The sequence below is a fragment of the Meriones unguiculatus genome, chromosome 5 (genome assembly GCF_030254825.1).
Source record: "Meriones unguiculatus strain TT.TT164.6M chromosome 5, Bangor_MerUng_6.1, whole genome shotgun sequence".
Taxonomy (NCBI): domain Eukaryota; kingdom Metazoa; phylum Chordata; class Mammalia; order Rodentia; family Muridae; genus Meriones; species Meriones unguiculatus.
This window is the reverse complement of record NC_083353.1, coordinates 131,070,059-131,097,559: the sequence shown is the minus strand read 5'-3', so window position 1 is coordinate 131,097,559 and position 27,501 is coordinate 131,070,059. Positions and strand designations below refer to the sequence as shown.

The window sequence follows — 27,501 nt, the reverse complement described above, 5'->3', positions numbered from 1 at the left end:
ATTACTCAGTCAACTACACCAGAAGAAAGGAAAGATGAAAGTAAAAAGCCAAATGAAGGCAATGATTTAGGACAGAAAAACCAAGAAACAGTGCACAACTCCCACTGACAAGAAGGAGCAAGTGTGTGAGCTGCTGTGGCCTCCCATGACAACAGGGCTTCTCATGTAACAAAAATTTAAAAATAAAATAAATACAGGAAGCTCTGAGGAGGGAGGGTCGCAGTAAAGAGACCAAACACATTATCAAGAACTGGAGTCACCTGACTTCATTCAGCTATGAGTAGCCACTAACAGACAACCGATTTGTCAGACCAGAAACATCCTTACTAAACACTGTTAGAACAGCTGAATTTCTGTATGTAGAAAACGAGCTTAGACCCACAATGCACACTGTATAAAAACTGCTCCAAACAGATTACAGTTCTAAATCTAAAAACCTAGTGCTGTAAAACTTTTGGAAGAAAACACATAAAAATACAATTATGACTTTTGGTTAACAAAGACGTCTTGAGTAAATACATTATAGAAACACGACCAATAAAAGAAAAAATCCATAGGTTAGATTTCACTGAAATGTAAAACTCTCCCTTTTCAAAAGCCCCCGTGCAGAGAGGAAACGGCAGGCCGTAGACTGTTGAATAGCTACCAAGTTCACAAAACCTCTCTAAATTCGTAAACCTAGTACGAATGTGGTCAGGGCAGGAAGGCGGCTCAGCAGTTACGATTACTTCCCACTCTCACCGGGACCTGGTGACGTTCCCAGCACCCACAGGGTCTTAAAACCAAGCACAGCTCCAGTCTCAGGGGGCCAACCCCCGCCCCTGACCTCAGGCAGCACCAGGCTGCACGCACTGCACTTACACGCAAGGAAAACACCCACAGATGTAAAATAAAATAAACATAAATGTGGAGATGGTCAACACCACACACTGGACAGGTACCAGTGAAAACCACCAGTGAACACCCAAACACTCACTGAGCGCAGCAGGAAAGGCGTGAGTGTGCTCACACGTGGCTAAGAAGGTAGAGCAGTGGTGCGCACCTGCTTACCGAAACCCTCCCTCCCCCAGCTGGGGGGGGGGCAGTTCAAGGCCAGCCAAACACTGCAGAGCAGATGCACGACAAACGTAAAATGGTAGAATTTGCTTGGAAAATATTTTGGCAGTTTCTTAAAAAACCAAACTCATGTAAGCAAAGGCACCGAAGCCTATCAACAGATGAACAGATATGCAAATTGCATGCAGTTGAACAGTTGGTATGCAGCTGGAATGCATGTTTGTTTGTTTGTTTGGGGGCCTGGAACTCGGAAGTAATGGAGGATGACCTTGAATGCCTAATCTTCCAGCTTATACAGTGCTGGAGACCGAGCCAGGGTTGTGCGCGCTGGGCAAGCACTCTACCAACTGAGCTACACCCCAGCCCCACAGCTACACTCATCAGCAGTGAATCAACCGACAATCCCTCGGAGTGAGGCAGAACACTAAGATTCCGTCCATCCCACACTCTAGACAGGCAGCTTCCACAGCGACGGAGCAAAGGGTGGAGGCTGGGAAGGGCTGCTTTGAGACAGAGACCCTGGGGAGGAAGCTGGACAAGCCGCTGACGCTGGCGGTGGAGGCACACACCTCTATCAAAGAGTGTAAAACTGCCGGGGACACGCGCAGGTGAGTTTATGACAATTTCATCCCAGTAAAGTTTTGTTTAAAAAAGAAAATAAGGCTAGCAAGATGGCTCAGTGAGTCAGGTGTTTGCCAGCAAGCCTGAGGACCTGGGTTCAATGCCGAGGGCTCATTAGGAGAAAAAGGACTCCCACAAGCTGTCCTCCGACCTCCACATGTCAGACCCCCCATTTACACAAAGCAAATAAATGAATAAATAAAGTGTTAATGGATTTAAAAGAAGTAAATAAATGTAACAGAAGTTCCTGTACACTTAAAAATAAGGAAACTAAAATACAAATAAGCTCCTTTGTTTCCTGACAGATTCTAATACATCCGATAATAGAACGTCTTGCAGAAATGTCTGTTTTAACTAAGAATTAGGCACCAAACCTAACATATTCCCCAATGCCATTTCTTTTGCAGAGCTGAATATAATATAAATCTATTTTACTATGTCAAACAAAAATAAAAATAAATTCTTGTTTTTCTGACTAATGTCTATCCAATAAAAGGAGTATAATTTTTCAGAATATATATTTATATTTGAAAGGATGATTTAATTTTAACTGTTTTTCTAAAAATGAAATTAATTAAGAATAAATTTGATTTAGCACTCTGAAGCCAATGATAACTAACAAGAAGACAATGTATACATTCACACGGGTAACATATGGAAGAAAATGATGACAAGTTCCCTCTTATTACAACCTGTTTTTATTTTTTTCCCAAAACAGAGAGTAAAAACTAAAGCTACTGAGTAAAAGTGAGCGGCAATGCATAAAACTTAGGCGGCTCTGAAGTTAATTATGTTGAGCTTGGTGATACTACCTGAATGTATAAAGCAACTAAAATCTACCTCCATCGGACATTAGGGCTGGGAAACAAAGCGTAATAAGTGGTACCTGCGCCAAGACACTCCAGGCAGTTGTTCAAGGTCATCTAGGTAGCCAGGCGGTATGTACACCCAAGAGACCCCAAACCAACAAGGGCCCACGGCCACGATAACGGTGATGCAAACGTCCTGGGGCACAGAGGTCGGGCCCAAAGCAAGTCACTGCCAGACCCCCTCCAAAAACACGTGCTTTTCATGCGGGTAAGTCCGTCTTGAGCACTAAGGCAGCGCACAGGGCCCCACAGGAGGCACAGATGTGTCCAGTGGGAGGAAGGGAGAATACAGACGCCAGTTTCTCCGAGTAACGTGAAGGGATGAGAACCTAAGCATCCTTTTCATGACTGGGTCCAGGGCAACCACTCCTTCCTCCTGAGCCAGCATGGGACCGGGCAAGCCGCAGGGACTCAAGGTGTCTGTAATCATAACTGGTCTTGCTCTCCATCCCAAGAGCGCCCAGACGGTCCCAGAGCTGTGTGCGGCGAAGTCGGCAGCAGCTCTAAAGTCCTCCACTCCTCCATCAAGAAGGAAGCTGGTCACCGCTGCTCTAAGGGGCAAGGAGCAGCGCTGGGGGAAAAGCACTGGCCTAAGAGAAGGTAGAGAGACGAGACAGAGGCTTCTGTAGGAAGAGTGCTGCAGCAGGAAGCCACGGGACAGTCAGGGTTTCCCATGGAGCAGCCTTAGGACAGAAACGCCCAGCAACGCTTTAGGCTTCCTTGGCCATCAAAGGCTGTGTGACTCTGGCTCAAAAAGGCTTTAGTGAGGAAGGAAGGGCCTCCTCAGGTGGCTCCCGCTGCTCTCTTTCTCCACTGTCTGGTAGCGGGCACCTGAGCACGCTGGCACACTGCTGGGCATCCTCAGACCTTGCCCTCCTTTCCCTACAGCTCTCCCCCACTCCGCTTAGACACCTGGCACTGAGCAGTTGCGCTACCACGTGACACTGTGTGAAACAGGCCCAGCAGAATTCTTACTTTGTTCTGTAGCCCTGTGCTAATAAAGCAGTTGTTTAACGCCATGGCCAGAAAAGTGGAATGCGTACACAGAGTGTCACGAGGGCAGCACTAATTAAAAGGCGTCTCAATATATTACTACGTCTTTTCCGAAAACGGCAAGCGTATTGTTTTTACCTGATCGTTAAAGGCTGTTTCAGATCATTCACAAAATTGAAACACAGTAGGGCTGGTTTGGCTTTTCTGTCAAAAAACACAAGTATCACAGAAACGAGGACCATAAAGACATAAACGTGCTGGGGAAGGTGGTCCCTGAGCTGTAATCCCAGCACCCAGGCAGGCAGGTCTCTGTGAGTTCAAGGCCAGCCTGGTCTGCACAGAGCGCTGCGGGACAGCCGGGACTACGCAGTGAGATTGTGTCAAACAGACACACGTGAAAAGCAGACGCTGCACCGACAGATGTTTACTGAGCCCTCTATGCACCAGGAACTGAGGAGTAACACAGCCACTACACCCTCAAGGGAGGGAGATCAAACAGCAAAACGCTGCACAATTATGAATTGTGGGGAATTAAGAAGGATGATTGTCCTTGTGGGAGAAAGTAAGGCGGTCTATGAGACGCGATAACGGTGGCATTCTCAGAGACGCTCACTCTCACGCAAAGGTGAGGGGTTCCTCAGGGAGGTGCTACCAAAGAGATATCATCAGCCCTGAGGCCAGTCTGCTGGGTGGCGGCCAGCACGCTGGGAGGTGTGGGTGACTGGGACCCTAAGAAACAGGGTGGAGGGCCTGATGAGGATCCTGTCTTGCTTCAGGGAGTCTGGGGAATCTTTACACATACCCCCAGGCTGCTGGGAAGAGAACCAGCAGGAAGGGGCCAAGGAGACAGGAAAGCCAAGAGTGGCTAGAAGCAAATGAGCACACGGCAGAGACTGAAGATCGACAGGCTTGGAAGATACTGCAGGAAAACCCGACAGGACTCTGTGGTCAGCTGATGGACAGCCCAGAGCACAGCAAGCAAGACTCCTCGACAGGGGTGTCCGAACAGGCGAGGAAGCGTTCGCAAGTCTGGATGGCCACAGGCCACGCTCTGGAGGAGTGGTGGACGCTACCGTGGATGGCGGAGATGCGCCAGGCGCTTCTGAGGAGCTCCTTCACCACAGCTTCCCTGTTAAGCGCAGCAGCCCCGTTTCAAAGGCAGTGAACCTGGATCACAGAGCCGCAGGAACAAGGCTCGGTTCTTAACGTTAATTCCCTGGCGCTGACAAGCGGGCTGCGGTAAGGCATCGCTCCCTCCCAAGCCTAGAACACCAGGGCCCTCTTCTACACTCTGAATTCTGAAACCTACTTAGGATTGGAACAAAGTAACACCCAAGGAGAGTGAGTAGTCAGGACATTACTTCTTAATTCAGATCCTAGAGTTTACAATTTCTAATGTTCCCTAGAACACCTCAACCCAACTCCACCTCCACCTGAAAGGAACTTTGACAAGTTTAGAACACTTGCAAATTACCCGGTGCCTCAACATTTTATAAATTGACAAAGCCATTTTGCCAAATCTAACTACAACAAAAAGTGCAATGGTATCCTGCAGCAAACAACAGTTTTCCTCACAAGTTATTCTACACAACAAAAGACCCAATAAGAGATAGAAACCTTGTAGAATTAGCCATTTCTCAGGAGACACAGCATTCAGGTCAAGCAGTAACACAGGGCACGTGATCCAGAAGGCACTGGCGATTCCGATTTTAAGTCACAAGCTTAAAAAATGTAAAAACAAAGATGCAAAGGAAAATGACACAACAACTCCGTAGGGTTCTAAACCTGCAATTTCCAAATAGCACTAAAAGAAAAAAAGAGAGAGAGAAAAAAAGAAAAAAAAAAAAAAAGACTTCAGGAACCGTGACCCCTGAAAGGACTTGGACACCTCTGTGATTGCTTTTCTCTCCGGTCACTGACCCATCTGCACAGTCCCACACCCGCCTTCCTCGTGTCCTCTCTACTGTACCCCCAGGGCTTGAGCACCTACAAAGGCCAATCAAGTCGATAGGGAAAGTACCATCTTGAGGCTCTTAAAGGGAGGGATGGAAGACTGAGAGGTTTTTGAGGAGATTTAAATACTCACACTGCTAACTATGCTGTGCTGAATCTGATCCTTCAGCAGGAGAAGCATCAAACCGTGTCCAGCCTTACATGGAGTACTGGTCAGTTGGAATTCTGAGTTTGGGAGGAAGTTCCCCGTGGAAACACATAAGATCACAAGGACCACTAAAAGATAAGGCACAAACCACTTCCCAACTGACAGAGCACTTGTCCGGAGCCCCGATCCCCTGTTTACCTCGCCTGCAGTGGACTGACAGTCGGGGCTGCCTCAAGCAAAGCACAGGGTGTTTGTTTGTTTATTTGTTTTAAAAAACCAACAGGAAGGCTGCCGGCTTTCTGTGCCTCCACAGACCACCACAACCATCGGTAAGCACAGATCAAAGACTTCTAAAAAAGCAAGAAAAAACTACCTAAACCCTCTCCCAACACACACACACACACACACACACACACACACACACACGCCAAACATGCCCCCAAAGAGGAGGCAGGAAAGCAAGAGATCGCTCCATATTCATGATACTTCCCCGGGACAAATCAGATCTCATGAAAAATCTGAGCCCCGATCTCCGGAGAGTCCCTTACGCGTCGTCCCCGCTGTCTGCGGGGTGGAGGGATTTCTTCTCTTTTTAAGGCTTTGATGTGCTGGCAGGGCTGACCTGACAAGCTGGAGTCAGCTGGGAAAGCGCCCGCACAGTCCCCTCCGACCCTCGCACAGTCCCCTCCGACCCTCGGGAGCGCCGCGATCGAAGGGCTGCCGGCGCCGTGCGAGGCAGGCGAGGCGGCGGCTCGGCACCCCCGGGCGCGCGGCGGGGCTCTGGGCGCCGAGCCGGGCCGCAGCGGCCTCGCACGCCCGGCCCGCGACCCTCCAAGTCGCACTCCCCACGCCCAGCCCGGCGCAAGTTTCCAGGGTGCAGGGCGCCGCCAACTTTGCGAGCCCCTCCCGGCGGGCGGCTCGGCTCCGGGGCGGCCACCCGAGGCTGCGCGCGGAGGCAGGGCGGCCGCGGTGCCCAGGGCGCGCGAGCCCGCCGGCCGCTCCGGGCGAGCCTCGACCTCCCTCTGCAGAGGGCCGGGCCGCGATCCCCTCCCCGCGAAGGTGGCCTCCGGCGGCCCGCCAAGGACACCGGGGGGAGGCCCCCCGCGCAGCGCCAACTTTCGGGCCGCGGGGTGACAGCGGGGCGGCGGGGGGCGCGGGCCGGGAAAGTTGTACTCACCGCGCGTCGCGGCCCGTCCTGGCCGTCCCTGCGCGCGGCCCGCGGCGGAGGCCCGGCCCCGGCGGAGCGGCGGCGGCGACCCCGCGGCGGAGAGCGGCCGGCAGGGCCGGGGCTGAGGAGGCCGGGCCGCAGGGCGGCGCGCGGAGGGCGAGCGGGCGGAGGGGACGCGCGGGGAGGGCGCGCGCCGGCCTGGCCCGGGCGGGGAGGGCGGCGCTCGGCGGCGCGGCGGGGGAAGGCCGGGGGGAGGGCGGAGGGAGGGCGGGACCAGGAGGGCCGCGCCGAGCCTGGCGGAGGGGCGGAAGGACAGCCGCGGGCGCGAGCCGCGGAGGCCGCGCGGCGGCGGGGAGGGCCGAGCCGGGGAGGCGGGGCGGGGATGGTCTGTGGGCGGGCCGAGGCCGAAGGGGCGGGCAACAGGGCCGAGGGGGCGGGGCGGAGCGCGGAGGGGGCGGGGCGACGGCCGAGGAGGGCGGGGTGGAGGGCCGAGGAGGTGGGGCGGAGGGCCGAGGAGGGCGGGCCCAGGGCCGAGAAGGCGGGGCCGTGGTCAGTAGCCCCGCCCCGTATGTGAGAGCCGACTGAGGGATGGGAGGGTGCTGTCCGGCTCAGCAGCTGGGGTTGTGGCTGGCGGCGACACGGAGCTGCGCGGCATTGTGGGAGGCGCCGGGGCCGGTGGGCCGAGCCTGTAATCTTCCTTGCCTCCAGCCGCTCACTGGCTTCGGGTCCGCCCGGTTAGAGACCCTGCAGCTGCCCCCGCTGCTCTGCTGGCAGAAGGAGCGGCCCGGCCTTCTCCCAGGGCTGCTCTGAACGGCTTTTCCTTTGGAGTGACTGTGATTTGCTGTCCACTATGGCAACCAGTTATGACTGCCGCAAGTGAGAAGTAAAAATGAAGAGAAGGAATCAGACGTAACACAGGTCTCACTGGAAAGGCTGAGGCGGGAGGATTGCCACAAGTTGGAAGGAGTGTCGGGCTGCGTGGCCACCCTTAGCAACAGGCATTGTCAGACCGCAAAGAGGGAATCAGATTCTAGAAGTTAAAGAGCTGAGAGAGTAGGGCAGGCGTTGGAGCGAGTAGGGCGGATATATTGCCGTAAGTTCAAGGCCAGCCTGGGCTGCATACTTTGGTTCCAGGACAATACAGGTTACAGAATGAGATTGTCAAAAAAGAGAAAGAAATCTTGCATTCTCCAAGGACTAGTTTGAATTGCTTTTCCTCTGAGTAGCTGTGATTCAGCATCCCCAACCCCCCTTAGTAGCAAGCAATGATAGAGGTAACAGACAAGAAAAAAAAGGAAAGAAAAGAAAAAAAAAACAAACCAGCAAATGAATCAGAGGTGAGTAACCGAATTTTAGAAAGAACTGGGCTCGGATTCAAAGAGCGCACCCACACACCTTTAAAAATAGCCTTTAATCAGCGGAGGCCATCGCAACACTGACCTGAAAATGCAGGTTCATGTTGTTTTCACTGTTTTGTGTGTGTGTGTGTGTGTGTGTGTGTGTGTGTCATGCAGTGAGTGGAGTCTACAGAATTCAGTCTCTGGGCCAGTGCTCACACATGCCAGAGCTCAGCAATACTTACTGATTCGAGAAGGGACAGGGCTGCATGCCGGGGTGCATGCCGGGGTGCATGGCGGGGCTGCATGCTGGGGTGCATGCCGGGGTGCATGCTGGGGTGCATGGCGGGGTGCATGCCGGGGTGCATGGCGGGCTGCATGCCGGGGTGCATGCCGGGGTGCATGCCGGGGTGCATGCCGGGGCTGCATGCCGGGGGTGCATGCCGGGGGTGCATGCCGGGGTGCATGCCGGGGTGCATGGCGGGGTGCATGCCGGGGTGCATGCCGGGGTGCATGCCGGGGTGCATGGCGGGGTGCATGGCGGGCTGCATGCCGGGGTGCATGGCGGGCTGCATGCCGGGGTGCATGCCGGGCTGCATGGCGGGGTGCATGCCGGGGTGCATGCCGGGGTGCATGCCGGGGTGCATGCCGGGGTGCATGGCGGGGTGCATGGCGGGCTGCATGGCGGGGTGCATGGCGGGGTGCATGGCGGGGTGCATGGCGGGCTGCATGCCGGGGTGCATGGCGGGGTGCATGGCGGGGTGCATGGCGGGCTGCATGGCGGGGTGCATGGCGGGGTGCATGGCGGGGTGCATGGCGGGGTGCATGGCGGGCTGCATGGCGGGGTGCATGCCGGGGTGCATGGCGGGGTGCATGGCGGGCTGCATGGCGGGGTGCATGGCGGGCTGCATGGTGGGGTGCATGCCGGGCTGCATGGCGGGGTGCATGGCGGGCTGCATGGCGGGGGTGCATGGCGGGCTGCATGGTGGGGTGCATGCCGGGCTGCATGGCGGGGTGCATGGCGGGGTGCATGGCGGGGTGTATGCCGGGGTGCATGGCGGGGTGCATGGCGGGCTGCATGCCGGGCTGAGCTGCAGCACGTGTCAGAGCTGTAAAATGTCCGCTTATTGCCCCGGCACTCGCTCTTCCTCAGCAGTTTCTCGCTGTTGGAGGGACGGCTGTCTTTCTCAGACTTTTGTTTTCTCTTGGGCTTTGGCCCCCAGTTAGTCCCTCTGCCACGCACGGAGAACCGAGGAAGGAGAGACCTAAGCAGAGGAAGGCAGCATCTGAAGAATTTGCTGAGAAGCTTTTCTTCTGGTAGTCAGAAACAGCATTGGAGGATGGTCTTCAGTGACCCCGTGGGACTGGGGTCCTCCCTTAACCCTGCTGGACTCTTTTCAAAGGAGTCTTCTAGCCTTAAGGTAAACAGACCCGAACATCTTGTCAACCACCCACTCCACTGGACAGTACCAGCCGCCAGCCTGGTTGCCAAAGCCAATAGAAAATGTCAATGTCAGTTGGTGCCCTTTGAAGCGTTTACCAGTCTTGGCCTCCAGGTCCACTATGGGTAGAAGCCTTTCCTAAGACCCAGGCCTCCAGGGAGGCTTCTCATCCCTGCCGGGAGCACAGCCTCCTCCACAGCTGCAAAGCCAGTGGACTTTCCCCAGTTCTGCATAAACAGAGAGATCCCTCCCTCGGCCCCATTTAGTTCATGTTTTTTGTTCCTCCCGGGTAGAATACAAATTGTTTTACACTTTCTTAGCCCCAGGATCGTGTACCTGTCAGGCTTTCCTGAGATGATGCCAAATGTCTTGGGTAGGATTGATAAACCGTTCATACTTCCTGCTTCTGATTCTATTCCTGGAAAAGCACCCAACAAGACTGAGAACACTCTGTGACGTAATCAGATTGTAGACAACAACTTGAGAGGAAGGCTTCAGAAGAGAAGCAACTCCAAAGAGCAGCCACTGCGGAGAGCGGCGTGAAAAGAGGCGCTGCCCTGGAGAAGCATCACCAAGCACGCCCTCATTCTGAAGCGAGGCAGGAGGAAAGGCTATGCTACACGGTGACAAAAGAGCCCTGCGCTCTGGAGTGTGTGAGGCCTCTCAACAGCTGAGATCAAGAACTGCAGCACGGAGAGTACTTTCTGTGAATGTTGCTGACATGGGGCCCATATGTATCTTAGAAAAAAATACTTACAAATAAAAATGCTAAAATACCAGTAAATCAGGCTTCAGGCTTGGATCCATTTGATCATGGACAGGACCTACCTCACTTTTCTCCTGGAGATTTTTCTGGGCTCTCATAGCAAAACTGCTAACTTTTGTTCACAGCGAAGGTAAGCTACCTCGACTTTCTATGTCCCTGACATGTGGACTTAGCCACTTACATGTGGCTAAGTGTGAGTCTGCTGGGGTCACCTCAGGAAACACATTGTGCTCTCATTTAAGTTCCTCAGCAGGCCTTTGGTGACAAAAACTTCAGAGCCCACAGGGCTCTGTGTCCTAATGTACAGACGGTGGATTAGAGCTCTCCTTCATACGCCCACACCCACGCTGTCAGGTGTGCCTGACTCTCTTCCTGACGGCTCTCTGTTCACTGTCCCCTTTCATGTCTAAAGTCTATGTGACAATGTGTTTTAATAAAAACTCCATCTCTGCCTTCTATTACCTTGTCCTGGAGTTCTTTCTTGTGTCAAAGTCAAGGTTACGGTGTCACCTGAGTGAAGCCCCCACTCCCTCCAGCTGTTGCTGGGTGGTAGCCTAGAATGGTAGCCCTGCCTCCACCACTGTAGACAGCTTTCTATTGCTGCTACCGGAAATAGTCACAGACCTGATGTGTTATCTTACAGTCCTGAAGCTTAGAGATCTAAAGCCGTGGTATGGTTCCCAGGCTCCTTCTAGAGATTGGAGAGGGAGACTTATACATAGTTCTGAAAGAACGTATCTCTCTAGACATCCCCACCAATTCTTGTGTATGTCCAGTAGAGTCATTTTGCCAAGTCTACATGGCATGTGCCTAAGCCAGCATTTCCCAAACTAGCCCACCAGAGGACACCAACCTGTAAGGCAGGGTTCTGGGAAGTCACTTGTCCATGCTTTGTGTCCTGGTAACTCCTCTGTTGCTAGGATAAAATACTCTGACCAAAAGAAACGTAGAGGAGAAATAGGTTTATTTGACTTACAATTCCAGGCCATGGACAATCACTGAGGGAAGACAAGGCAGGAACTGAAGCAGGAACTTGAAGGCAGGAACCGCAGAGGAATATTGTGTGCTTGCACACTGACAGGCTGAAGTTTAGCTGGCTTTCTTAAGCAGCCCAGGACCCCTTGCCCAGGGAATGGTGCTGCCCACTGTGGACCAGGCCCTCCTATCTCAGTTAACTCACAGACATGCGTGCAGGCCCAGCTGATCTAGGTAATTCCTCAATCTAGCCCCCCCCCCACACACACACACCAGATAACTCTAGGTTATGTAAGATTGACAAAGCTAACCAAGACGCTCAGGGAGGTGACACACTGGTGAGCCCATTCTGAACTGGCAGGTGTACTCATACCCTGAAACAGGGGTAGTCAGTGTGTCAGAAGCCACTAGGGGCAAGGTCCTAGGAAACTGCTTTGCAAGGAAGCCTGGGGAGCAATCGAGAAATGAAAATTATATGCAGCCAATAATCAGTTGTGGAACTGGTTGTAACTTACAGAGTTGCTTCTTTTCCCTTCTTTTACTCCACTCTGTATTTCACCCATAGCAAATGTCCAACTTTCCAGCCTCAGATGATGGTTCATTCATGTCCCTGAAACTGTTCGCCTGAAGAGCCCCAGTGTCCTAAAGCCAGGGTCCTGCTGTGTTCCTCCTCTGCACCAGCTGCCCGACTCAGACTAGGATCTCAGCTAGCAACAAATGAGAGGATGATGATGTAAATCAAGTAGCTAGTACTATCTCTTCCGTTTGTGCCTTTCCTTGTTCTTCCTTCTATGTGTGAGAGACACATTCCTTTAGTTAATAATTAAATAAACTGTGGTAGTGGGATTAAAAATAATGAGCACCATACAGTGTCAAGCTTTCATGAACTCATAGCCTACCTAAGGAAACATGCTTTTTAGAAGAAGAGTTTGTGAGTTGAAGAGAAGGCTCAGCAGTTAAGAGAGTATATTGCTCTTGCAGAGGGCCCAAATTCTGTTCCCAGCACCAACACATGTGACTCCCAAACTACTGCAAGTACAAATCAGATCTTCTATCGTCTCCTGGTCTCCACGGGCACGGCATCCAGAGCACAGATCCACACATACATACACATAATTAAGAACAAAATCTTAAAATATATACATGTTTCAAGGAAAACTGAGGCGGGTGATGGTGGCTGCCCATCCCTCTCTCCTTTTCACTTTCTTTCTCTATAGCAGAAACCTGGTTTTGTGCTCGGCTGAAATGTTTCATTTTTATACCCTTCTTTACAGAGATGTGTTCTTAGTTAGGCCTATGGTGCATAGATGAAAGTTGCCTAGGAAAACAACTCCCTTGATGCTGGTAGTGATCTACTGCTGCCTCAAGCTTTATTACCACCTAAATCATGGCTGTGACAGCTGTAGCTATCCAACAGTCTTGTGGCACCATAGAGGCTCAAAGTCCTGCTAAAGAAAACAACAGAAGGATCAGAAGAAGAGCCAATTGAGGAACCCCAAACTACTTATCTTCGGATTTCTTTTATGTGAGAGAGAAGTAGCAGGTCTCTTACTATTAGCCAAACTATCAAACTGATGCAACAGCTAATTGGACTATGATGGTGCTGGAGGTGAGGCAGTATGGACGGTTTAGGAAGGATGGATGAAGCCACCCGCAGAAGGGACGGTGGAAAGAGCCTCCCAGAGAATAGAAGCGAACATCTGAGGGGCGGAGGGGTCTTTAGGTCTGACGCCCTGTGAATGCTTGAGGTGAGGCTGGGGAAGCTGGCAGGGCCAGCGCGGCCGAAGAAGGTCCCGTCTTTGGCTTAGATGGACAGTTTGGTATTAAGCATAGGAAATTATGGAAACCTTTGAGATTTTAAGAAGTATTAATAACCCCCTTCAGGGTTTCATGTGGCCTCAGCTGCGTTGCCAAGGATGAGCCGTCAGCCCCTACCTGCCAGGTGCTGGGAATACAGGCGTTTGGCACATGCCATGCTTTATGCGACACTCAGGCTCCAACCCAGGGTTTCCTCCATAGGAGGTCAGCACTTTGAAAAGAGAGTAATAGTGTTTCCTCTGTTGATTTTGTTAGTTCAAATTTAGTCATTTTGTTCAGAGTGTGTGAATAGAGACATTTCGAGATCCTCGCTCCTCAGAACTGTCACGCCGTCCACTTGCACAGAAGCTGTAACTTAGAAGGAAAGGAAGTGGCATCCCCTAGCCTCGTCAGCGTGTGTTAGAGAACTGTGCCCTCCTGCCGGTCCTCAAGAGCTGCAGGCTGCGGCACCCTCTGAATAGCGTAGTCTCCTTGACTAACGTGAACTCCGTGCAGAAACTCCAGTAGCGCTTGTACCTAGCACATTAACACTGATAAATAGTTTGTTCTTAAAAATTAAAGTTCAGAGCTGGGCATGATGGCAAATGCCTTCCGATCCTGGCACTCACAGGGCTGAGGGAGGCAGATCTCTAAGAGTTCAAGGCCAGCCTGGTCTACATAGTGAGTTCTAGGCCAGCCAGGGCTACACATTGATACTCTGCCTTAAAATATTGTTTTTTAATTACTAAATTAACAACCATCCCTCACTAATAATAATAGGATGGGAAAATAATAGTCAAAGGATTTTTGTCAATCAATAAAGTACAGCATTGAAAAAGAAATGAAACATAAGCTACAAATGGAAACTGTAACAGATTAAACCAAAAGGAACCTGTTCAAATATATTAAAAAATGAGATTTAAATTTTGGGCCCTTCCTTAGATGGAAGTTAGTTAAGAAGATAATCCCATGGAAATTCAAAAATGTCTTGGTTCTTTCATTATGAGTTAGAGAACGGATTTGGGTATTTGGGATTAAGATGGGGGATTCTACAAGAGCCTATTTTAGGATCACAGCATTGTGGGGAGACAGTAGAGGAGGGCGCAGATGTTCGTGAAGCGGCACCCTCATAAACACACACAGTCAGATCTGGGCGCTGCAGCACCCTCCCGGGCCAGGCGCCACACTCCTGTCTCGCTGCACCTCCGCAGTCCCGTAACTGGGTTTCATAAGGATGACCCTGGTGTGACTTCTGAGTCACAGCAGGAAGACTGAATTGTGCTCCGCTTTGCCTTCGTGTACTTAATCACAGTTTCATTAGTTGCAACTGAGGAAATCCATCTGCCTTAGAGCAGTGCCGCACTGACCAGAGCCTTCTCACCGGAAGCCCAGCTGTCACCCACAGCCAAGTTTCCAGGCCGTGGAGGGAAAGCCTAAGAAGCCAGGACAGCACGAGGGGGGGGGGGGATATCGAGACAAGAATGATTGTCAGGGTGTAATGTTATCATCCCCCCATATTGTTAAAGAATTGCCACAGGTGTGTCTGTTACTAATAAGTGGAAGGTAGCTGATCCCTTTAATAACTGTAACACCTTGTGTCGTCATGAGGAACAACAGGGGCGTGTTCTCAAACATACCTTAAGTGCACATTTCATATGCACGCACACATGGATACAGACTTTAAAACCCTTAATAAAGGGAGCGACAGGGGCGCAGACAGCGGACAGGAAGACAGGCCGCAGTGGAGTGTGGAAGGCATCCCTCCCATCTGGATGCGCCCAAGACGGGGTGTTTTCATCAGAGAAAGTGACTGAGGTTTCTGTTTTGGTACGCTCTGTGCTTGGCATTTTCCCAAACGCTCGCACACCCTGGCAGCAGCGCTGTGACCTGTGGGTGAGGGCGGAGGCTCTCCAGTGATGCCGCTGATTTTGAGCCGTCCCTGGGCCTGGAAGCAGCCCCAGGAGAAAGTCGTGGTGCGCCGGGCTGGACTCGGGTGCAGTTGTTGCTTTGGTCCGCCCTGGGTTCCCTTTCTGGGGGAAGAAGAACGGCATGCTGTGTCTGCCCAGAGTGTCTCACACCACAGGGAGAGAGTCAGCTGAGAGTATGTGGGAATCCAGGCGTTAGGACAGACCTGCCATGACGCGCACAGTTCTGCTTCTGTTCTGTACTTCTCTCCTGCCATTTACTTCCTGGACAGAGTGGATGAGTTTCCTGTGTTTCCCATTTCAGGTTTGGAGAAGCCTGTAACGTTTGCATCCACGTACCAACCTGTCTTCACATGTTAACACGAAGCTCACTGCTGCACACACAGCGTCTGCACAGAACCTGGAGACCACCACAGCGCTAACCGGGAGACAGTCTGTGCAGCTGAAAAACCAGAAACATCACTGCAAGAGCATGACCTCGGAAGCTCTGGACCCAGGGTCTTCTCGGACTGGAGATTCTCGTGCTGGGGATGCTCAGTCTGTGTTAGTCTCCAAGCACCGTTTTCAACAGTATCTCATGGGTTCTGTCAGTCACTAGAGCTTTACAGAAAAAAAAAAAAAAAAAAAAAAGAGTGAACAGAGTTGAAAGCCTAAGACATCGTAGCCTCGTGTCGATGGGGAAGTGCCTCAGAGGTGGAGAGAACCTGTTGCTCCTGGCTTTGGTCCCCAGCAACACAGCTCAAATCAGCCTGTAACCCCAGTTCCAGGGGAACTGACACCCTCTTCTTGACCACCTCAGGCGACGCACACATGTGGCACATACACGAATATTCAGGCAAATTCTCATACACATAGAGTGAAAATAATCTTTTTAAAAAACTGGGACACTCACTTACAGGTCATGAGGTCATATGAAGTAGAGGAAGGAAGAAACACCACTTACTGCTTGGCTCCTGATGGAAGCAAGTCACTTCTGCCCAGCAGGATTTCAGGAAGGAAGCCAAGCAAAGGAGACACTTTTCTTTTCAAGGCAAAGAAAAATATTTTTCATTTTTGCCTTTAAAATTGTTGTCACTTGATATTCTCTGGGGATGTCTCGCTTCAAAGAAACCCACCATTTATTAGGATGCAAGAGTCAGAAATCAAAGAAAGAGTAAGACAGGTGGTGTCCCTCTTTGTCTTTGTAACGAGAGAACGCTAATAACCAGGCTATGGAAATCTCTGCAACTGAGATCAGACCTGGCCAACGGCCACACTACGCACATGCAAATAATGGGATAAGAAGTAGCTTTCAGGAAAGTTTCATAAGTTAAAAAAAGTGAGATAAACTACAGCACAGGAGCTGAAATTTCAGGCTTGAATATTGGCAGTTAACACTAAAGCCTGGTGCTGCACAGGTGAAAACCCAGGAGACTAGTGGTTGTGCTGGCCAAGGCAGAGGGTTTTAACTGAGGTATTCCTAGAACACTGAAATTGGGAAAAGGAAAGTTTTTTTTTTTTTTCTTTTTGCACATAAGCATTCTATTACATGGACTCATGAATGCATTTTGGGTGTGTTTTCGACATAGTGTATGATTAATATGGATGAATAAAACATAAACCTCTAGATGTGAGGGAAAACAGATTGCATTTGATCCCCTAACTTGCTAGCTCAGCAGTTCTGCAGCGTGTGTGAGGAGGGCACACAGGCTCAGAAGAGCTTGGAAGGCTGTGGGTACTGGACTGTCATTTCCCGTGGGGCACAGACATCCTCTTTTCTCTTATTCCAACATACTTTCCAGCATCCAGGGGATGCTGTGCAGGGGAGGTGCTGGAGTTAGAGTTTTGGCTAAATAAAAAGCAAACTCATGAATATTTCAGCGCTCTCTCGAAGCCTGAGCAAGATGGACATCAGGAAGACAGAATAACTGAGGATGAAAACTTGTGGCATCTGAGGATGCTGTTTGTCACTCTTTATCCCTTCCTCCCTCCCAGCTACCCGAAGTCCGTCTTTGAAGGAGGAAGACAAAATGGCAGGCTGGAAAGTGCATGCTTATCCTGATGGTCCTGGTGCCAACTTTGAGCAACCTGATCTGTTTGGGCCTCGGCTTCTGCAAACATAACAGCACGATGGAAATGAGCGGAGGGCGGTGGAAGGATTAACTGTGTCACATGGTGTATGCTCTCTAGGAATGCAGAAGAGTCACTTCCCACTCCTGTCAACAAGTACCTGACAGTAAGCAGTTTCGGGAGGGATGGTCTAATTTGGCTCCCAGTGTGAGTAAATAGAGTCAGGAAGCAGAGACACTGCCTGCTCACACTCAGCTCACTTCCCCGCTTTAATTCAGGCGTGGCCCGCAGACTGGGGGTGGGCGCAGCACACATCCAGTGTTGCTTTTCATCCTCAGCTAATCCTCCTGGAAACAACCTCACAGAGAAGCACAGAGGTGTGTCTCCCAGGTGGCTCCAAGCCAGTCAAGCTGGCCAAGAGGATGGACACCCACTTGTTAGCTGTTCTCCTCTGTCCATCTACTGCAGTGACCAGGCTGGAAGCTGGGCTTTTAGCGAGCTCTGTCCCTTACTTAGTGCTGGTTTGGGGGGCTGGGGTAAGACCGGAAACCAAGCATCTTAGGACCAGGGAAAGTGGACTCGTGCCCTGGTGACAAGTCACAAGGGCACAGCCACAGCGGTTGTCCGTCAGTCCTCGGCCTCCGTCCCCACCTTCCCATCCATGCTATATCAGTTGGAATGGACCATTTCATCCATGTGTGCATGTTTGGGTTGTTTTTCTTTTTCATTAATTTTGATGAGACGTGGAAGACCCCCGAGACAGTTCTGCAGTGAGTTCTCATCACACTTTATGCGGAGTCTAAGCTCAGGCGAGTCAGCGCTGTTCTGAGAGTTCTGTGTGATGGGACAGATGCTGGACAAGGATAGTGGGAAGGGGAAGGCCTGTGTCTCCCTCTGCCAGGCTGCCTTAGCGTGTCAGATGATGAGGAAAAACTTTAAAAGACATACTGAAGATGTAAAAGAATATATACTTAGAGCTGGTGTATGTGTGTGGAAGGGGGCACAGAAAAGAAACTGCCCACATGGCTGATCCATCATCAGGGAAAGGTTTTTATTGTTAATAAGAGAGAAAAAATATCAAGAGAAGAGTCCAGAGCAGAGAGAAAGAGAAGTAAGGTAGACATGGCCAGGGCTGTCTGCAAGAGAGCACCGTGGGGGATAGTAGTGGAGATCATGAGATAACAAGAGACAGAGAGAGAATAACAAGAGCAGCTGGGTTATAAGGAGGGTGAGGAGCTGGGGGAGGGGGCACAGGCTAGCAATGAAATGGACAACGTGTAACGGGCACTTGGGTGTAGGGCCTGAGGGAAGCTGGGGGCCAGCGTGGTGTGTTGATTGGTGCCACAGACAGCCATGAGTCCCTTTGGCAGATGGGAAACGGTTTCAGGAGACCACGATTGTGAAGAACGGCAGCCATGTGAGGGGCCGGCACAGGCCCACATGCGCAAGGACCGTGCGCTCGACTCACGGAGCAGAGGCCGGCAGTGAAGTTCCTCGTTTCCACACAGTCTTTGCCCACCTCTGACTCTTGCACTCTGTGAACTTCTGCGACCTTCCCTGAGCCTTGTGGGAGGGGCTGGGGTGACAGAGCATGCACTTGGACCATGCACTTGGACCAGCTGTGAGTCTGCGCTAACCGCTATCGGCGCCTGCCGTGAAGAACCTCGTTGGGTGAGGGGTGGAGGCCCCCGGCTCCACGGCAGGATGCAAGGATGAATATTCAGGAGGCAGTTTGACAAGGAAGCAACCGCATTTGACTGGTGATAAACCTGCGAGGTGGGAGCCGCACCTGGTGGCTTGGAACGGAAGCGCTCTGAGAGCTCACTCTGCACTGCTCACTTCCTCCCCACAGTCCTCTGTACCTTCTTTAATTGTCACCTATTAAAATATAGTGCAAGTGATTCCTGCTAAGTGCTTCTCCGTTCAGGGCACTAACGGACACACTGTCTTTTATTTTGCATTGAAGATGAGCAACATGAGGCAAACGAGCCTGTTTGAAACAGCTGTGGAACCCAGCCAGTTTTCTAGGAGAAAATGAATTCCCAGCTTTTCAAACATGGTTCATTTTAAGTTGGCTATGTCTTCTGAGCTTTTGGTTACTAAAATTTTTTTATGTAGTGGCATTAGGTTGGAGAAAGCTGCCTCAGGCTCTACCTTGCTGAATATTTTCATTACGGAAAGAAATGGACCAGCTTGTTTCTTGTACCTCACTGCGCTGGCACAGCTTCCCGGAAACTTGGCAACATGCAAGGCTGGTTATTGATAGTTTCTCATGGCCAAGCAGCCTGCGAGCACGGCAACTTTCCGTGCTGTCGGTCCTCTCTCACGCAAACACAGAAAGCGGCCTTCCGAGTCTCTCTTGAGGCCTGGAGTGGTTGTGTGACCAGATATTTGTCACTAGAGTGTGAGTGATTTGGGGATCCTGGGGGTCTTGTGCCTGATTTTGTGTGAGGAAAGCCCTGGCCAGGAGCTCCTCTGTGCCAGTCAGCTCTCACGGTGATGTGAGAGCCAGCCTAGAAGTCAGCTCCCATGAGGCAGAGGCTCTGCCAGCCTGGGTCTCCACCTGACTGGAGCTGCCACAGACTGGGGCTGTTACCAAGGAGACAAATAAACTTCACTGTTTAGAAAATGTTCTATCTTTAATCAGTTCATGATAATTACCCCCACTCCCGGAGTACTGGACGGCAGCTTACGACCTGTATACAATGCACAATGATCAAAATGGCACGCAGCATATGTGGTTCCTGGAACGCGCACCATTTTTTGTGGTGATACATTCCGTCACTCTAGCTGTTACCACATGCATAATGAATTACGACTAACCCAGTAAAACCCCCGAGACTTATCTCCTTCTCTACTGATGAACCAGTATCCCGTGGCCCCTGCCCACTATCTTTCCCTCTCTGTGCTGAGACCCATTTTACTCTCTACTCTGATGACATCGCTGTTTTAATGCCCACGTGTGGGCGACATCTTATGATACTTTTTTGACTCTGTTTTTGAGCCACTAGCACTTGGGGTGCACTTACTGGACCTTAGCCTAACGCACACTCCTCATATAAAACTAGTTTGTGAATTATCCTGCTCTATTTTATCTCAATAAGAATGGCCAGACTGATTTCTAAAACTCAATTTTCTCTGGGGGACAGTGAGAGAGAGACCCCTGCCTCTAATTCCTGGAGACTGAAATTCTGTTCTCCCGAGGACTTGACTTCAGTCCCTAGCACCCGTGTCGAGTGGCTCACAGCTGCCTGTAACTCAGCTGCAGCTGATCTAACACCAGCTCTGGCTACCTCAGGCTCAGGCACGCACGCGGCATTTAGTCCACAGATACATATGGATACACATGAATGAAAGTCAGTCTAAGTACAAGTTTTTAAAAGATCTTACAAAAAAAAAAACGAAAAAGAAAGAAAAAGAAAACAGAGCCCTAGATGCAGCCAGCTGCTTTGCTTTGGTTCTGAGTTTCCTTTAACACTTTAGGATAATTTAAGGTTGTATCCAACACGAAAGCATATTTACCAGGGCCAGGGGTAGTTTTCAGAGTTGGAATTTGCACCCTCTTCTGCTGTTCACTGTGTCTCTGAAAGGCCTCCAAACATACCTCAAGACCCATTTCTCAGCTACAACACCCCATAAGAATCCTGCTTTAACTCGGGTCAGATTCTGCTTAGGGTAAAAAGCACCCTCAAGAGACAACACTCATTACCAGTCACGTATTAATGGAAGAACAAAAGACACAGAAAGCAGGGTTAATTCCACTGAGTTTAAGAAGTTAAAGTGTAGGACTAGCAAGACTGCTTGCTTGGCTGGCAAAGGATTTCACACACAGGCCTGACCACCTGCATTTGGTACCCAGAACCCACAGCGGAAGGGGAGGAATGGCTCCCCAAAGCTGTCCTGACCCCCACACCCATGCCATGGATGGGCACACCCACACACATGTACATGAACATAAGAACACACAGAGACAGAATAAATAAATTCAACTTCCACATTAAAAAAGAAATCTCACAGGGATCATTTTTAAAATTAAGTATAAATTGGAATGAAGGTAAATTTGTGACTTTGTTTACACTCACACTTGGTCCTCGTTAATAGTATGTCTTAGGAATAGCTGAATATTTTGCTTGTCTAATTATTCATTTGCTTTGTTTTTTTCACACATCAAAATAACATAATTGATGATTTCCTGTGAAGTTTTTAAAAATTAAAATAGACAAGAACAAAACAACATAACAAATGAGAATTAAAATACACAGCAGCAAGCTGGCCCAGGATCAAAGGCTAAGCACGAAGGCTCTGGATGAATGAGGGCTGAACCCACGCTCACAGCCCTGAGCTCTGAGAGGGAGGAAGGCCACAGCGGAGCCTGCCTTTAATAAGCTCATAAAAACCAAGTGAACGCTAGAACATTCTTAACGATTCCCTGACTTCTGAATGAGTGCTAAGGAAAAGAATTTGTGTGGCTAAAATAAGCATCAAGTCCATAAAAATTAATTCTTCATCTGTTGTAATGGCAACGCATCTTGCCTCTTAATTTTTTGTGCTTGTTTATTTTATATGCATATGTGGGGCATGTGCGATAAGCCCTTGTCTTAAAATGAATAAATACAGATTATTTGTGTATGAACAAATTACATGATAGACATCATATATGTATATGTGTCTATAGATCACATATATGATACATATATTGTGTGTGTCTGTGTGTGTGTGTGTGTGAGAGAGAGAGAGAGGGCTCTCAGGCATTCTTCTGTCTCCACTTCCCGTCTGGCTATAAGAACATTGACATTGTGGATCTGAGCTACAGTATTGGGTTTTACATCAGATCTGGGGATTTGAACTCAGGTCCTCGTGCTTGTGTGACAAGCACTTCTGTCCACTGAGCCCCCTCCCTTGCTGCACAGCTTGTTTTAGCTCCATCTTCCTGTACCGAGTTTATTGTGGTAATTATCTGGACATGGTATGTATAAAGATTCCTGTTTCGACCTCATGCTGGCATTTGTGGAACACTGTGACTCAGGAAACATGGCTGTTCTTGCCCCCCAGGCCCTCAGCTATACAAAGACCAGCTTGAAGACCAGCCCTCAGAAGTTCTAGAACATGCCAAACTGGCCTGACACACACACACACACACACACACACACACACACACACACACACACACAGACTTGTTTATCTAAGAAAGAAATTCTATACTTTAAGATTTCTTTTAAATCCAGAGAATACTAGTTTGTTGTCCGTGATGACTGTATGAAATAGAAGTGACTGCTGTTTATCAACAGTGTCTCTCGGGGCAGACAAGCCCCTTGCGTCATCTGTTTCACACGTTCACAGAACTCCGCAGTAGGAACAGTGACTTAACCACAGGCCTTAAAACACTGTTTTTCCTGGGGAAAATTTGCCAGTCCTTTCTCGAGAACACCTCATGGTAGAAATTGTGCAGCAGGCAGTTAGACTTTAGAGTTTGCAGCTTCCCACAAGAAGCAATAACTTCACATGTGGGCCTGGGCAAGCACACGGAAGGAAGCAAGAAAGGTGGTAGAGAGCTCCGGTGGGTTCTTTATGACAAGCCGGGGTGGGGTGGGGATCCTTTAGGGAGCCAGGGAAGATGCAATGAGGATATGTGGGTCTCCCAAAAGCCAAGCGAGGAGGCAGCTCAAGACAAGTTCTGAGCAAAGGAGGACATCAGAGACTAGGTAAACTGAGTAAGAGCGGTAGATTCCCGTATGCTGTGACTGCTGAGTTTGTTTCTGGGAGACAGTGGAGCGCTGCTGTTCACCGGAATGCCCTGACCAAACAGTGCCAGCCTGAAAGCATGGTTCCGTGTGCTGGTGTTTACTCATGACCCCAGCCCCTGGGCAGCAAGAACAGGAAGATCGGGAGTTCAAGGCCAGCCTCAGTCATACCGAAAGGATAAAGGGTGACCTGAGTCAGTTGAAATCCTGTCTTAAAACAAAGGGGCTAGAGCGATGCTCGCTGGTTGAGAGCACTGTTCTTGCGAGGACCCAGCTTGAGTTCCCAGCACGCACACGGTGGCTCAGAACCCTCCGAGACTCTGGCTCCGGGGGATCTAATGCTGTCTCTGCCCTCCTCGGAGACCGACATTTGGGAGACGCACATGCAGGTAGAACACTTAGGAAATAAGATACATCTTACAACAGTAGACAGACAAGTGCTGCGAAGCCTCCTCTGTGGGGAGGAGCCCAGGCAGTTGGCCCCTTTGCTTCCTCTCCTGTGTCACAGCAGAGTATCCAGGGTATTTGTAGTGAAGACCTTCAAAGGACACAAGAGGAGGTGGGGCAGAGAGTGTGGCCGGCAGGGGTGGGCAGGGACGCGGAGGGGCAGAGTAAATAGATTACAAAAGAAATCCAGTCCCCCTGGAGCAGCAGAAGAAAGAAAAGGGTAACACCACACAGAGAGCATGAGGGTGGAGGGCACAGAAAAGGGTTGGGCGGTCATGGCACAGTCATCGTGTGCATGGAAGAGACGTGCCAGGAGTGTGAGCCCAAGACCAACGCCTGTGCGGGCACACTGCACTGTCTAGATGAGTGGTCCTCAGCCTTCGGCTCGCTGCGACCCTCTAATGCAGTTCCTCATCTGTGCTGCCTCCAACCATAAGATTATTTTTGTTGCTCCTTCATAACTTTGCTACTCTTACGATTCACAATGTAAATATTCGTGTTTCCCGACCATCTTAGGTGACCCCTGTGAAAGGGTAGTTTGACTCAAAAGAGGTCGCAACCCACAGGGAGAGAACCCCTTCCCTGGAGTCAAGGCTTCTGAAGAATTTTCAGCCTTTCACAGGGAAACAGTACCTGTGGAGGGGAAAGAAAACTGAGATGACTAAGAGCTGAAATTATCACAGAAGACGCACGAGAAGTTAAAGGAAGCCTGGGGGGTTTGAGAAGGTGCTTTCAACTTTTCCTGGAGCCTGGACTTGGTTAGAGTTGGGGAATGAGCAAAAGCTTCAATGGAGGCCAGAGTGTCATTTCTGTGAGAAAATTCCAAAGTCAGAAAGCAGTGCAAATGCCACCTCTTCATTAGTTTTCTTGTGCTGACCAAATACCGGAAAAGAAGAAACTAAAGGGTTAAGGGTGGGGGTGAGGGGTTACTTGTCTCACAGTTTTCTGGAACACAGCCCATTACGGTGGGAAGGATGTGGCAGCCAAAGACCCGTGGTGGACAGGGCTCCTTAGCCCTCTACAGACCAGGAAGGCCAGAGAGATGCCTGTGGGCTTGGCTGGTTTCCCCTTTGCTTCTCTAACTCAGTCCAGAATCCTGTCCCTTTCAGTCAATCCTCTCCGGAAACAATCTCTTAGGCAATCCCAGATACATGTCTCACTATTGTTCTAGGTATTTATTAGCCCAATCACTCGACAATCAGAATTAAGCATCATACAATCAGAAAGCAAGACCTCTGTCATCACCCACCATCAAGAGTAACATTTTAGGGTATTAATAAAACAAGGGACCAGGCTTCACAGTGGGTCCCATGGAGGCTGGGGATACAGACTGAGAGATCTCAGGGAACAGACAAGTTACATCCGAGAGTGGTCACTGGGGACAGATCACGGAAGAGAGCCTTCGCCAGGGACTGGCACGCAGAACCCGAGGGGCTGAGTTGAAATGGAGCAACCTTTGGAAGGAAGCTTGAACAATGACTCATCTCACTGGCTTTAGTTCCCTGGATCCCTTCTCTCCCCCTCTCAGGGAAGCAGGCTGAATGCATAATAGCTCTGAAACACTCCCTCGAGAATTCGCCGCCGCCGAACTCATAAAAACTACACAATTTTTATTACAACTTGAGTGAGTGACTTGTTCTGCCCTTCTGCAGTGCCTCACCCTGAGTGGTAGAGACTGACATCGCCCCAAAAGTGACCTGTTGGATATTACGTCATAGTTGAATCATGAATGTCTACACATTTTGCTGATTTGAAAATTAATTTTTAGTGTTTAGAGAACAATGGAAATTAACTAATAAATACCTGAACTACTTAATTATTGAAAATATCTAAGCCATAGATAATACTTACTGAAGTTGCAACAGATAAGAAAAATATATTGAATAAATTAAATACAAATATTTGTATATTGGACTTATTTCTCATGATTAAAAATAAATCATTTTTTTTCACATTCTATTCCATCTTGCCTCCTGCCTCTCACCCCAGTCCTTTCACTATTACTGACCCTAAATATTTGTTTTAGATATTGGGGAAAAAATCGGAAGGAAAAGGTACATATTCCAGAAAGTAACTAATTCCCTGATCTTAATGACAAGAATACTTACTCTCCCACCGGGAAACAAATTGGATGACAATTTTAGGGTAATTGAATCAATAGATACTTTGCAAGTTGGTAGAAGATAAGTGCTGTGAAAACTGTATTTTATTAATGTGACTTGCAGACCCAGTGTGGCTTGTGTCGTGCCTGGACCGCCTGGACTGTCACGAAGAATACTCGGTGAACTAAATTAAAACAAACTTACAAAGTTGCCAAACAGTCACTAAGTCACATCATAATTAGATAGCGCTAAAAACCTGTACAAAAGAGACTCCTGGCATCTCATTTTAGATCCTGTGAGGGCCCAGCAGTTACTCTTTTGGGTGGAGAGGGAGGCAGCAGGCCCTGGATGCGTGAAGCACCTGAGGGTGTGCCTCGTGGACGGCTTGGTCAGCACAGAACAGGCTAAACATCCTTCCAGACACAGGCCCTGGAGCCGCAGGCGTCAGGGCTTCAGGTATCAAAGCTAACCGTGTGTCAGAGGGCCCCAGAGGGCTTGGACCTCAGATTGCTGGCTTCCGCCTTCAGAGGTCCTGACTCAGTGGCTCTAGGGTGGGGGCCGAGAGTTCCTGTGTTTCTCTCGTTTGCCTAGATGTCACCAATGCTATTGGTTCCGTGAGCCCTTGCAGTGTGATCGGGGTGATTCCTGGAGGTGGAAGCGTGAGTAAGAAAGTGTGGGAAAGGTGGAGGGAGGAAGAAGACAGCAACTGCCCGGTGTCATTCCTGTTGCCTTGATGAAGCCCTGGCAAGGAGCCACTTAGGGGAGGAAGGTTATTCTAGCTCACAGGTTACAGTCTGTCCCTGTGGGGAAGGCAAGGTGGCAGGAGCCTGAAACAGCTGGTCACACCCCAACCACAGTCAAGAGCAGAGAGAGAGTGAATGTCACACACCTGCACTCCACTCGTGTTCTCCTTCGCGCGGCCAGGGCCAGACCCGGGGAGTCTGCCTGCACTTCAGGCCGAGCCTTCTCACCTCCACTGACGTACTCAAGACTCTCCTGTAGGTAGGCCCGCAGGCAAATCTGATTTGGAAAACCCCTCACTGATTCTCTTCCCAGATGATCCTAGACTGAGTCCCTAACAACTAAAACTAACCAGCCCAATAGCTTCCTGGAAGGAATTAAAGAAAGGACTGGATGGTGGTAGTAGAGGAATCACTACATTAAAACGTAGAATGGGAAAGCCAGCCTCTGCACTTTGGTCTTCACCGTGCGTAGAATGGGAAAGCCAGCCTCTGCACTTTGGTCTTCACCGTGTTGATAAAAAGAGAAACCTGAAGATGCTGAAGCAGATGGGAGTGGAAATGAGGTCTGTAGTTAAGTAACATTCCAAGGTCAATAGGTCAAAAGAGAGTCCCCAAGTCGTAAGCTGCTTATGAGACAGACAAGGCATAAGACAGCTGGAGATGGAATCACGTGCTTGCGGCTGATTGCGGCTGGAGGGACAATGGGGCTTAGGGTACAGTGACTTGAGCTTATTAGTAGTGCGGACACAACTGGAGAATCCTTCCAAGACCAAAGGAGACGAAGAGACAGTAAGCCAAGCCCCTCTGCAAGGAAGATGCCGAGGACGGAGCTTCCTGTGTTTTTGCACGGGGGTGGGGATGGGGTGGGAGTCGGGGTGAGGGTGGGGTGGGAGCGGGGGTGGGGACGGGGAAGCTTGAGGACCAAGCATCTGCTGCCTCCGAAAACTCAGCATCGGTCTAGCATGCTCCCAGCGACCTAAATCTGCCCCAGAGCCTCTGCCTTTTAAAGGCTCCGTGACTTTCTCATAGCCTAAAACCGAGGACCAAACCTCACGCACAGGGACTTGTGCGGACAGTTCCTGTGTTTGCCAGACATCATTAGGACCACATGCTGTATGTACCCTTGACGTTGTAAGGGCGAGATGTTACTTTACCATCCTTACAGTGTTTAAAAAAACCTGCTATTCACTTTCTGTGTGTGAGCGCTTTGCTTGTGTGTATCAATTCACTCCATGTAGAGGTTACAAGAGGTCATCAGATCCCTGAAATTGGAATTAGGCACAATTGTTAGTTTCTGAGTGGGTGCGGGAAACTGAACCCATGTCCTTTGGAAGAGCAACAAGTACTCTTAACCACTGAGCAATCTTTT

General features: G+C 50.1%; 1 protein-coding gene and 1 long non-coding RNA gene across 3 annotated transcripts in view; one reads left to right on the top strand and one right to left on the bottom strand.

The window, feature by feature from the left end:
• Rassf8 (Ras association domain family member 8) overlaps positions 1-6,992 on the bottom strand; it is a 58,669-nt gene extending 51,677 nt beyond the window's left edge. The window contains exon 1 of the mRNA XM_060384481.1: positions 6,818-6,992. The gene's annotated coding sequence lies outside the window, so the exon portion shown is untranslated. The remainder of the gene's footprint in view (positions 1-6,817) is intronic.
• Positions 6,993-7,312: 320 nt separating this feature from the next.
• Positions 7,313-10,811, top strand: LOC132654328 (uncharacterized). Of its 2 annotated transcripts, none has more exons than XR_009592017.1 (3): positions 7,313-8,145; positions 9,369-9,566; positions 10,015-10,811. It is a non-coding gene; the product is annotated as an uncharacterized LOC132654328 (long non-coding RNA). The 2 variants fall into 2 exon arrangements; XR_009592016.1 differs by having other exon boundaries at positions 9,908-10,811.
• Positions 10,812-27,501: the final 16,690 nt, after the last annotated feature.